General features: G+C 40.4%; 1 long non-coding RNA gene across 1 annotated transcript; it reads left to right on the top strand.

Moving 5' to 3' along the window:
* The first annotated feature begins 1,318 nt into the window (after positions 1-1,318).
* Positions 1,319-3,117, top strand: LOC119295921. Its single transcript, XR_005144501.1, has 2 exons — positions 1,319-1,787; positions 2,614-3,117. It is a non-coding gene; the product is annotated as an uncharacterized LOC119295921 (long non-coding RNA).
* The last annotated feature ends 9,464 nt before the right edge of the window (positions 3,118-12,581 follow it).

Below are 12,581 nucleotides of genomic sequence, written 5' to 3' on the forward strand. Positions count from 1 at the left end.
TTTTTTTAAAGAGGAAAAACTTTATCGGCCATGGCTACCACCACCGAGCCATTAGCACAAAATACTTTGTAGGTAAAAAAAATATTTTCCCTTAACCTATTACGTTGAAAATTAATTTTATTTATAAAATCTACTAGCGACAGAGCGATGTGGGATCTTACATCCTGTGTTAGAGGAAAACTCACACGACGCACTTCCAACCCCGAAAGCTGGGAGTGATATCACATTTATTCTGATCAGAGGTGTACTACTTTGCCCATAGCATCACTAGGTCCAAGTCGTTCATGCGCTACTCGTGCGCACGACTAGACCAAGGAACCAGAACCTTTAACCAGCCCGTAGACTACCTCTGCTTTTCCACCTTGCCTTACTATAGGCCCGCGGTTCTAGACCCCTGACCGGCGGTCCCACCCTAGGGTGACTGTACCTACCCGGGTACAACCACCTTCTCACTCATGCAGAGGTAGCTACTTGGCATGGGTAGTCGGTTCAGCCCGCCCCATTCCAGGTCTATGGTCAGTATGGTTTGTGCCGCTTTTGACGTAAGCGCTAGTTGGTTGTGTCCTAATGTAATACCCTATGTAGAGGAGTCTGCCATCCAAGCCAACCCTAAACGGATTGCCTTCACCAACATGAGCTCCCCTATCCACCAAATTTTTATTTATAATGTAACCCTGCCCGAGTCACGACTACTTAATATAGATACTTCACCTGATCTGGTCCAATTGCCAAATCAGTGGATCCACCTGATCCAAATTTCATTTTATTTATGAAAAGTATTTATTTTTAGTTCTTATGCAAAATTTTGAAAATGACCCATAGCCCGGAAAACATTTATCAAGACATGATCAAGGAGATGACGACTTGCCGGGTAGCGCTCCGACCAACTCGGAACCACCAGATGTGGGTCCTATGCCTGATAATTATTTCACAAAGAAGTTTATATTTTTCCCTAATCAAGATCCAAGCATCAAGCAACACTTCCATACGGTGCAATCCATTTTAATTAAAGAGGTAATGATACATGCTAGTGTGTAATTAGAAGCAAAATGCATACAGCACATCAAGAAGTACTCCCTCCGTTCCAAAATAGTTGTCTTTCTAGCCATCTCAAATGGACTACAACATACGGATGTATGTAGACATGTTTTAGAGTGTAGATTCACTTATTTTGCTTAGTATGTAGTCACTTGTTGAAATCTCTAGAAAGACAATTATTTCGGAACAGAGGGAGTAGTACGCACGTGCACATCACAAAGAGCAAGCAAGCAAGCTCAAAAGGAAAAAACGTGTTTAGCTGGTCGAACCCAACCCCGGCAGAAATATCATTTCTTTTTTCTCCAACTAGTCATCTTCCCCAGCTCTCTACCTCTCTCTCTCTCACTGTCACTGGTATGCTCAGCCACGAACAGAACCAACTCCATCTCTCTCTCCCTAACTACAGAGCAGGTCGCCGCCGGCTCGATCTGCCACTTCCGGACATCTCCGGCGACACCGTGGACACCCACAGAATCCCCTCGACTCCCTCTACCATATCCCCCCATTTATTTGATCCGCCGCCGCCAAAATCGCCGCCACCCTCAAACCCCAGCGTCGTCTGCATCGGGTCCGATGGGTTCACCACGGGCCGCAGTAGCAATGGCATATCCCTGCCTACAACCTCCTCCAGCAGAGCTGCACGCACGAGGCATGCAACTACGGCGTCGGGAGCGAGCATCTTAACCGGCGCGGCTCCGGCAACATGGCCGCTACCGGCGCCTGGCTCGCCTTTGTCTACTGCTACTAGTGTAAGTGTCAGTCCAAATTTCTCTCTGTGCAGTGTTCTTACCTCTACTGCTAGTGTTTGTGCTATGACTCCCCTTACTGCCATGCTTCTTATTAATATCAAGACCAAGGAATTAATCAAGCTTTACTCGATGGTGTGGACGTGGTCTCCAGATTTATTCTATATTGTTTATTCAATTTTTAGCTCTACTACACTATCCTCGCACTACTATGATTCTTTTTTAATTAAGCTCATAACTAGGAATTAACCAGTGAATTCCTACTATTACCGACTTGATCAAAAAGCGACAAGTTAATTGCTTCTGATAGTTAGGTGCTGCCACAAACTAAATCTAAATGTTGCTTCTACTGTGTGTGCGCGTGCACTCATTTCTGGACCCTACAATAGTCAAGTGAACATTGACATTGATCACTCAAAACATACTTAGAAAGGGGATCAGGAAAGGGAAAATAAAAGGATATCAGGAATTTATTTGTACAAGATTTGCACAAAGTATGTTTATTTATTTTTCTGTTTTCAGAATGAGGCATGTGCAAATGAGACATGGCAAACATTAGCCAAACAGTGTTCAATACAACTAGGAAGGGATCATTAAGATGAGTAGCATACACAGGAAGCTTGAGCTATTAGCTGTACATGTAAATCTTAGCAAGTTAATATTTGGGATTTAATTCTCAGCATGACATGTCTATTATATACATAGATCTAGTACAAGACAGAGATGGACATGCATAGTACACATGCATCACTAAACCACCATGTACCAATTTGTCTTCATCTAATTTATGTGCTTTCTTTTTCTAACCATTATTCTTCTTTTTACAAAGTAACTAGAGTCCAAAAGATCAGGTGTTCATGTTCTAAGCAAAGGTGAAGATGGATCAAGCAAACAAAGCTGCAAAAGCAAGGCACTTGAATAGTACCTGATGGCAACTCAGCATCCGACCAAAAGAGTGGATGGGGATGGTGGGGAGAGCTTGGTTCTCTCTTGTGCGTGTTATGTGCAGTAGAGGAAGTCAAAGGTGAAAGGAGGAGGCTGCTATTTATAGTAGTGTAGGGTGCTAGGTCGGTTTGGTAAAAGAGAGATGTGGCTGACATGCATGGTTGCATGAGCATGCAAGCCTCCACATGTAATCATGTGAGTTGTACAACGGACAAGTGTATAGTGCATGGTTCGACACGAGATGGCATATAATTTGTGTGTAAGGAATGAGACAAGGGCCTAATTATAAATCTGCAAACAATAAGGGAGTTGGAGAAGAACCATTGTACATGGCTAAATACTAACTTTTTTGGTTGCAATAAATTTTTGATATTAGTGTTGTGGTCAATTATAATTATTCAACTAACTATGCCTTGTGACACTGGTGTAACATAGCGCCGTCAAAAATATTGTTATCTAATTTTGAGGGTTTTTACATCCCTTCCCCCTTTGAAAAATTTCGTCCTCAAAATTTGAGTTGTGACTCGTATAGGCTGGCCCAAGTCTAACCCTCTCAGTCTAATCATGTATAGGCTAGCATTAAAGATTATACACTCAATGCATATGGGATTGTTGTGAAAGACATGCTCAACAATTATTGGGCCTCCGAGTGAGTCTACTTCTATGAGTTTGGCTAGGGAGGTTCGGTCCAAACTACATGTCTCAGCAAAGTGTCGGGATATGAAAGGTTATGTTGCCCTTGATGTAATAAAATAAATAATAATAATACTAAGACTACTGTAAGAGGGATTTGTAGGTTACTGATGACCCACAAGTGTAGGGAATCTATCGTAGTCCTTTCGATAAGTAAGAGTGTCGAATCCAATGAGGAGCAGAAGGAAATGATAAGCGGTTTTCAGTAAGGTTTTCTTTGCAAGCACTGAAACTATAGGTGATAGATAGTTTTGTGATAAGATAAATAGTAACGAGTAACAAGTATATAAACTAAATAAAGTGCAGCAAGGTGGCCCAATCCTTTATGTAGCAAAGGATAAGCCTGGACAATTTCTAAGAGTGATAAAGGAGCTCCCGAGAAACATTGGGAATTATCGTCAAGCTAGTTTTCATCACGTTCATATGATTCGCGTTCGGTACTTTGATAACTTGATACGTGGGTGGACCGGTACTTGGTTACTGCCCTAACTTGGACCAGCATCCCACTTATGATTAACCCCTATTGCAAGCATCCGCAACTACAGAAGAAGTATTAAGGTAAACCTAACCACAACATTAAACATATGGATCCATATAAGCCCCTAACGAAGCAACGCATAAACTACGGTTTAATCTTCTGTCACTCTAGCAACCCATCATCTACTTATTACTTCCCCATGCCTTCCTCTAGGCCCAAATAATGGTGAAGTGTCACATAGTCGACGTTCACATAACACCACTAGAGGAAAAGACAACATACGTCTCATCAAAATATCGAATGAATACCAAATTCACGTGACTACTAATAGCAAGACTTCACCCATGTCCTCAAAAACAAACGTAACTACTCACAAAGCATATTCATGTTCATAATCAGAGGAGTAATAATATGCATAAAGGATTTGAACATATGATCTTCCACCAAATAAACCAATTAGCATCAACTACAAGGAGTAATCAACACTACTAGCAACCCACAGGTACCAATTTGTGGTTTTGATACAAGATTGGATACAAGAGATAAACTAGGGTTTTGGGAGGAGATGGTGCTGGTGAAGATGTTGATGGAGATTGACCCCCTCCCGATGAGAGGATCATTGGTGATGACGTTGGTGATGATTTCCCCCTCCCGGAGGGAAGTGTCCCCGGCAGAATAGCTCTGCCAGAGCCCTAGATTGATTCCGCCAAGATTCCACCTCGTGGCGGCGGAGTTTCGTCCCGTAAGCTTGCCCACAATTTTTTCCAGGGTAAAAGTGATGATATGGCAGAAGATGGACGTCGGAGGCCCACCAGGGGGCCCAGGAGATAGGGGGCACGCCCCCTGTCTCCTGGACAGGGTGTGGGCCCCCTGGCATATTTCAGGACTTTTGGAGCTGTGCAGAATAGGTTTCCAATGTTTGCTCCTTTTCTAGCCAGAATTTCAGCTGCCGGCATTCCCCCTCTTCATGGTAAACCTTGTAAAATAAGAGAGAATAGCCATAAGTATTGAGATATAATGTGTAATAACAGCCCATGATGCAATAAATATTGATATAAAAGCATGATGCAAAATGGACGTATCAACTCCCCCAAGCTTAGACCTCGCTTGTCCTCAAGCGGAAGCCGAAATCGAAAAATATGTCCACATGTTTAGAGATAGAGGTGTCGATAAAAATAAAATACGGACATGAGGGCATCATGATCATTCTAATAACAACTACATACATAAATTTTGTCATATGATTCTCTATGCTCAAGCTACAAGCAATTCATAATGTCAAGTATGGTTCAAAAACTTCATTAGGAACTAACAAACTATGATCTCAGTCATTGAAGCAATTGCAATTTATCGTAACATCAGAAAGAGTCAATAATGGAGCTTTTCAGCAAGCTCACATACTCAACTATCTCTTAGTCTTCTACAATTGCTAACACTCACACAGTACTTGTGGTTATAGAGTTTCAGCCGGACACTGAGAAAGATAGGGGCTTATTGTGTTGCCTCCCAACGTATTCACCTTTAGGTGATGTCAACAATAATAGCCCATGCTAACTTACATCCAATTGGATATATATATCATGATCTTTCAAACACGAGGAGCTTGCCAAAGGATAAAATGAAAAAGGGACAGGTGAGGATCACCTTGACTCAAGCATAAAGTAAAAACATAAAGTAAAAGATAGGCCCTTCGCAGAGGGAAGCAGAGGTTGTCATGTGCGTTTAGGGTTGATGCACAAAATCTTAATGCAAAAGAACGTCACTTTATATTGCCCCTTGTATGTGGACCTTTATTATGCAGTCCGTCGCTTTTATTACTTCCACAACAAGTTCGTACAAAGCTTATTTTCTCTGCACTAATAAGTCATACATATTTAGGTAGCAATTTTCTCGCTTGCAACATGACAACTTACTTGAAGGATCTTACTCAATCCATAGGTAGGTATGGTGGACTCTCATGGCAAAACTGGGTTTAAGGGTATTTGGAAGCACAAGTAGTATCTCTACTTGGTGCAAGGAATTTGGCTAGCATGAGGGGGAAAGGCAAGCTCAATATGTTCGGAAGGTCAATGACAATATACTTTAACTGAGATGTCGGAAAACATAGACCATTACGTTGTCTTCCTTGTCCAACATCAACTATTTTAGCATGTCATACTTAATGAGTGCTTCACAATCATAAAAGATGTCCAAGATAATATATTTATATGTGAACCCCTCTTTCCTTATCACTTCAGATTAATTGCAACGATGACCAAGGCTACGTTCATCAACTCTCAACAATTTTTATGCCTCATACGTTCTATGTGTGAAGTTATCACTATCCATAAGATCAATATGAACTCCATTATTCTTTCTACTTTCTCAAGATCATAGCAACATAGCAAGGCCCTTGACTCGACACTAATCTTTATTATAGATAACTCACGGACTCGATTACAAAAAGAGATCACAAAGCAAAACTCGAAACTACTTGATACCTAAATTTCAATCTACTAGATCAAGATACTACTAAAAGGATCGAACTAAATAAAACGGTAAAGATAGGAGTGTGATGGTGATACGATACCGGGGCACCTCCCCCAAGCTTGGCAGTTGCCAAGGGGAGTGCCCATATCCATGTGATTATGTCCTCGGAGGTGGTGAAGTAGGAGTTGTTGATGATGTAGGCTTGTCGTCCGTCTTCCAAGGCATAGGCTCTCCATCATAAAAGGATGAACGAGTCTCCGGGATCCTTAAATCTGCAGCCAAACTCATTCGCTTGAATCTATATTCATACTCACAGTTCTAGTTTTGTAGGTCATAGATCTGGGCTTGGAGGTGCTCGATTTTCTCTTGAAGCTTGAAGATGGTCTCCCAAATGACTTTAGCATCTAGCTTGTGGTTGTTGGTGAACTCCGTGATCATCATCTAGTTGGCGTTGAGTCCACGCTCCACCATCCCTTGGCACTTGAAAACTTCCTGTTCCATGGCTTCGAGCTTTGTCTCCACGCTCCCGGTATGCCTTGGTCCCTCCACATCGCGGATGTGCAGCACCCCCTCACGCATCTCAATGGTTTGAGGATGATGCAGCACCTCTGCGAGATAGGGGTTGATAACCCTCTCGAAAAACTTGTCCTTGGGAGCGCTTGGAGACGCCATGATGCTCTAGATCTGAAACAGTAACAACTCGAAACGAAAACAGTGGATATTTGCGTGATACGGTGGTCAAAACCTTCGGGAGTATATATAATGAATTTTTATCGACCAAAATACATAACGTGCAAGAAAACGGAGTCCGGGAGGCACACGAGGTGCCCACGAGACAGGGGGCGCGCCCTACAAGGGGGGGTGCCCTCCACTCTCGTGGGGGCCTCGTGTCCCTTTCTGACTACTTCTTTCTTCCTAAAATTCTTAAATAATCCAAAACTGATAAAAATTGCCATTAGAGTTGTTTTGGAGTCGGTTTACTTACCGTACCACATACCGATACCTTTTCGGAGTCTGGAACGTTTTGGAAAGTGTCCCTTATGTATTCCTCGGGGGTTACTGTTTCAATAATATTAGTTTCAACATTGATAGGATTACCTGAAATATAATGTTTATTTCTTTGACCGTTTACCACCCTCGGATTTGTGCCTTCGAAGTTGTTGATTTTTATAGCACCAGAACGATAGACCTCCTCGATAACGTAGGGACCTTCCCATTTTGAGAGAAGTTTTCCTGCAAAAAAAATTAAACGAGAGTTGAATAATAACACATAATCTCCTACATTAAACTCACGCTTTTGTATCCTCTTATCATGCCAGCGTTTGACTTTTTCTTTGAATAGCTTGGCATTCTCATATGCTTGGGTTCTCCATTCATCAAGTGAGCTAATATCAAACAACCTCTTCTCACCGGCAAGTTTGAAGTCATAATTGAGCTCTTTGATAGCCCAATATGCCTTATGTTCAAGTTCAAGAGGTAAATGACACGCTTTTCCATAAACCATCTTATATGGAGACATACCCATAGAATTTTTGTATGCAGTTCTATAGGCCCATAATGCATCATCAAGTTTTTTGGACCAATTCTTTCTAGATCTATTCACAGTCTTTTGTAAAATTAATTTGAGCTCTCTATTGCTCAACTCTACATGACCACTAGACTGCGGATGATAAGGAGATGCTATTCTATGATTGACATCATACTTAGCAAGCATCTTACGGAAAGCACCATGAATAAAATGTGAACCACCATCAGTCATAAGATATCTAGGGACTCCAAACCTCGGAAAAATAACTTCTTTAAGCATTTTAATAGAAGTGTTATGATCAACACTACTAGTTGGAATAACTTCTACCCACTTAGTAACGTAATCAACAACAACTAAAATATGTGTATAACCATTAGAGGCAGGAAAAGGTCCCATATAATCAAAGCCCCAAACATCAAACAGTTCAATAACAAGAGAATAATTCTTAGGCATTTCTTGACGTCTACTAATGTTACCTATTCTTTGACATTCATCACAAGATAAGACAAACTTACGAGCATCTTTAAAGAGAGTAGGCCAATAAAAACCAAATTGTAGTACCTCGTGTGCAGTTCTATCTCCAGCGTGGTGTCCCCCATAAGATTCAGAGTGACACTTGCGTAGAATCTGTTCCTGTTCATGCTCAGGCACCCAACGTCTAATAACACCATCTACTCCTTTATAAAGGTGTGGATCATCCCAGAAGTAATGTCTTAAATCATAGAAGAACTTTTTCTTTTGCTGGTATGTGAAACTAGGCGGTATATATTTAGCAACAATGTAATTAGCATAATCAGCATACCAAGGAGCAGTACGAGAAGCATTGACGACTGCTAATTGTTCATCAGGAAAGCTATCATTAATAAGTAGTGGGTCATCAAGAACATTCTCTAACCTAGACAAGTTGTCTGCAACGGGGTTCTCAGCTCCCTTTCTATCGATAATATGCAAGTCAAATTCTTGGAACAAGAGAACACATCTAATGAGTCTAGGCTTAGCATCTTTATTTTCCATAAGATATTTAATAGCAGCATGATCAGTGTGAATAGTAACTTTGGAATCAACAATATAAGGTCTAAACTTATCACATGCAAACACAACTGCTAAGAACTCTTTTTCAGTAGTAGCATAATTTCTCTGGGAAGTATCAAGAGTCTTACTAGCATACTGGATAGCATTCAATTTCTTATCGACTCTTTGCCCTAAAACAACACCTACAGCATAATCACTAGCATCGCACATAATTTCAAAAGGTAAATTCCAATCAGGCAGCTGAACAATAGGTGCAGTGATCAAAGCTTTCTTAAGTACTTCAAATTCTTCTACACAATCATCATCAAAGAAAAGGAATATCTTTTTGCAATAAATTAGCCAGAGGCCTAGAGATTTTAGAAAAGTCATGAATGAACCTCCTATAAAAACCGGCGTGACCAAGGAAACTTCTTATACCTTTTATGTCCTTGGGACATGGCATCTTTTCAATAGCATCATTGGCCTTATCAACTTCAATACTTCTCTCAGAGATCTTGTGCCCCAAGACAATGCCTTCATTAACCATAAAGTGACACTTTTCCCAATTCAAGACGAGACTAGTGTCTTCGCATCTCTGCAAAACTCGATCAAGATTGCTCAAACAATCATCAAAAGAGGATCCATAGACTGAGAAGTCATCCATGAATACCTCACAAATCTTTTCACAAAAATCAGAGAATATAGCCATCATGCCTCTTTGAAAGGTTGCAGGTGTATTATATAAACCAAAAGGCATATGTCTATAAGCAAAAGTACCAAAAGGGCAAGTAAAAGTAGTTTTAGATTGATCCTTCGCTGATACAGGTATCTGAGAGAAACCAGAATAACCATCTAGAAAGCAAAAATGTGCGTGTTTGGATAGTCTTTCTAGCATTTGATCAATAAAAGGTAAAGCATAATGATCTTTCTTAGTAGCTTTATTTAACTTACGGAAATCAATTACCATCCTATAACCTGTAATAATTCTTTGCGGGATCAATTCATCTTTATCATTAGGAACAACGGTAATACCTCCATTTTTAGGAACACAATGAACAGGGCTTACCCATTCAGTATTAGCAACGGGATAAATAATACCTGCCTCAAGGAGTTTTAGTATCTCCTTTCTTACCACTTCTTTCATCTTGGGATTTAATCGTCTTTGAGGATCTCTAACTGGTTTGGCATCTTTCTCCACTGAAATTTTGTGTTGACATAATGTGGGACTAATGCCCTTAAGATCATCCAGAGTATATTCAATAGTTGCTCGGTGCTTCTTCAGAGTTTTCAATAATCTTTCTTCTTCTTTCTCTGAAATGTTAGCACTAATAATAACAGGATATATTTCTTTTTCATCAAGATAAGCATACTTAAGATTATCAAGTAAGGGTTTAAGTTCAAACACGGGATCACCCTTGGGTGGAGGGGGATCCCCAAGAATTTCAACGGGAAGGTTATGTTTCATCATAGGTTCCTGTTTAAGGAACACTTCATCTATTTCCTCCCTTTCCTTCATAAACATATCGTTTTCATGGTCTAGCAAATATTGTTCTAAAGGATCGGTTGGAGGAACAGCAATGGAAGCAAGACCAATAATTTCATCCTTACTAGGTGGTTCCCTTTCACGAGGTTGTCTACTAAACTTAGCGAAATTAAACTCATGAGACATACCATCAATGCCAACAGTGACAATATTCTTTTCACAATTGATCTTAGCACTAGCAGTATTCAAGAAGGTCTACCAAAAATAATGGGACAAAAATCATCTTGTGGGGAACCAAGAACAAGAAAACCAGCAGGGTATTTAACCTTCCCACACAAAACTTCAACATCTCTAACAATCCCAATAGGTTTAATGGTATCCCTATTAGCAAGCTTAATAGTAACATCAATGTCTTCTAATTCAACAGGTGCAATGTCATGCATAATTTCTTTATATAAATCATAAGGTATCGCACTAGCACTAGCACCCATATCACATAAGCCATGATAACAATGGTCTCCTATTTTAACAGAAATAACAGGCATGCCTACGACAGGTCTACGTGTCTTAGTATCAGGTCTAGCAATATTGGCAGTCTCACCCAAGAAAGAAATAACATGCCCATCTAAATCCTCATCCAAGAGATCTTTAACCATAGCAATACTAGGTTCAACATTAATTTGCTCAGGAGGTGTATAAGTCCTAGTATTACTCTTATGAACAACAGTCGAAGCATTAGCATGATCTTTTATCCTAACAGGAAAAGGAGGTTTTTCAACATAAGCGGTAGGAACAATAGGATCACTATAGGTAATAGTCTTTTCTTCGACTGTAATAGGTGCAACTACTTTCACTTCAACAGGAGGATTATATTTAAACCACTTCTCTTTAGGGAGATCAACGTGAGTAGCAAAAGATTCACAGAAAGTAGCTACTATCTCAGAGTCAAGTCCATACTTAGCGCTAAATCCACGGAAAGCATCGGTATCCATAAAAGATTTAACACAATCGAACTTAGGTGTCATACCTGACTCCTTACCATCGTCGGAACCCCAATCTTCAGAGTTGCGTTTAATTCTTTCCAATAAGTCCCATTTGAAATCAGTAGTCTTCAGCATATAAGAACTAGCACAGGAAGTATCGAGCAGGTTGCGATTATCAAGAGAAAGCCGAGCATAAAGGTTCTGAATAATCATTTCCCGAGAGAGCTCATGATTGGGGCATGAATATAACATTGACTTAAGCCTCCCCCAAGCTTTAGCGATGCTTTCTCCTTCGCGAGGCAAGAAATTATATATGTAATTACGATCACGATGAACAAGATGCATAGGATAGAACTTTTGGTGAAATTCCAACTTCAATCGCTTATAATGCCAAGATCCCATATCATCACATAGCCTATACCATGTCAATGCATCTCCCTTCAAAGATAAAGGGAAGACCTTTCTTTTGACAACATCATCGGGAATACCTGCAAGCTTAAATAATCCACAAACTTCATCCACAAAGATAAGGTGTAAATCGGGATGCAATGTTCCGTCTCCTGCAAATGGATTAGCTAGCAGTTTTCTATCATACCCGAAGGAATCTCAAAGTAAATATTTTCGTAAAGTTCAGTAGGTTGAGAAGCAACTCTTTGCTCTTCTGGTTGGGGTGAAGATACCCCAAACAAGCCCCTCAAAGGATTAGTTTCCATAGTGACAAGTAACAGAAAATCTCAGCACACTATATAAATGTTTCTTTACCAAGTTCCACTCACCAAAAGCGCTACACTCCCCGGCAACGGCGCCAGAAAAGAGTCTTGATGACCCACAAGTGTAGGGGATCTATCGTATTTCTTTCGATAAGTAAGAGTGTCGAACCCAACAAGGAGCAGAAGGAAATGATAAGCGGTTTTCAGTAAGGTTTTCTCTGCAAGCACTGAAACTGTAGGTGATAGATAGTTTTGTGATAAGATAAATAGTAACGAGTAACAAGTAAATAAAGTAAATAAAGTGCAGCAATGTGGCCCAATCCTTTATGTAGCAAAGGATAAGCTTGGAAAATTTCTAATAGTGATAAAGGAGCTCCCGATGACACATTGGAAATTATCGCCAAGCTAGTTTTCATCACGTTCATATGATTCGCGTTCGGTACTTTGATAATTTGATATGTGGGTGGACCGGTACTTGGGTACTGCCCTAACTTGGA

This window comes from Triticum dicoccoides, chromosome 4B (genome assembly GCF_002162155.2).
Source record: "Triticum dicoccoides isolate Atlit2015 ecotype Zavitan chromosome 4B, WEW_v2.0, whole genome shotgun sequence".
Classification (NCBI taxonomy): domain Eukaryota; kingdom Viridiplantae; phylum Streptophyta; class Magnoliopsida; order Poales; family Poaceae; genus Triticum; species Triticum dicoccoides.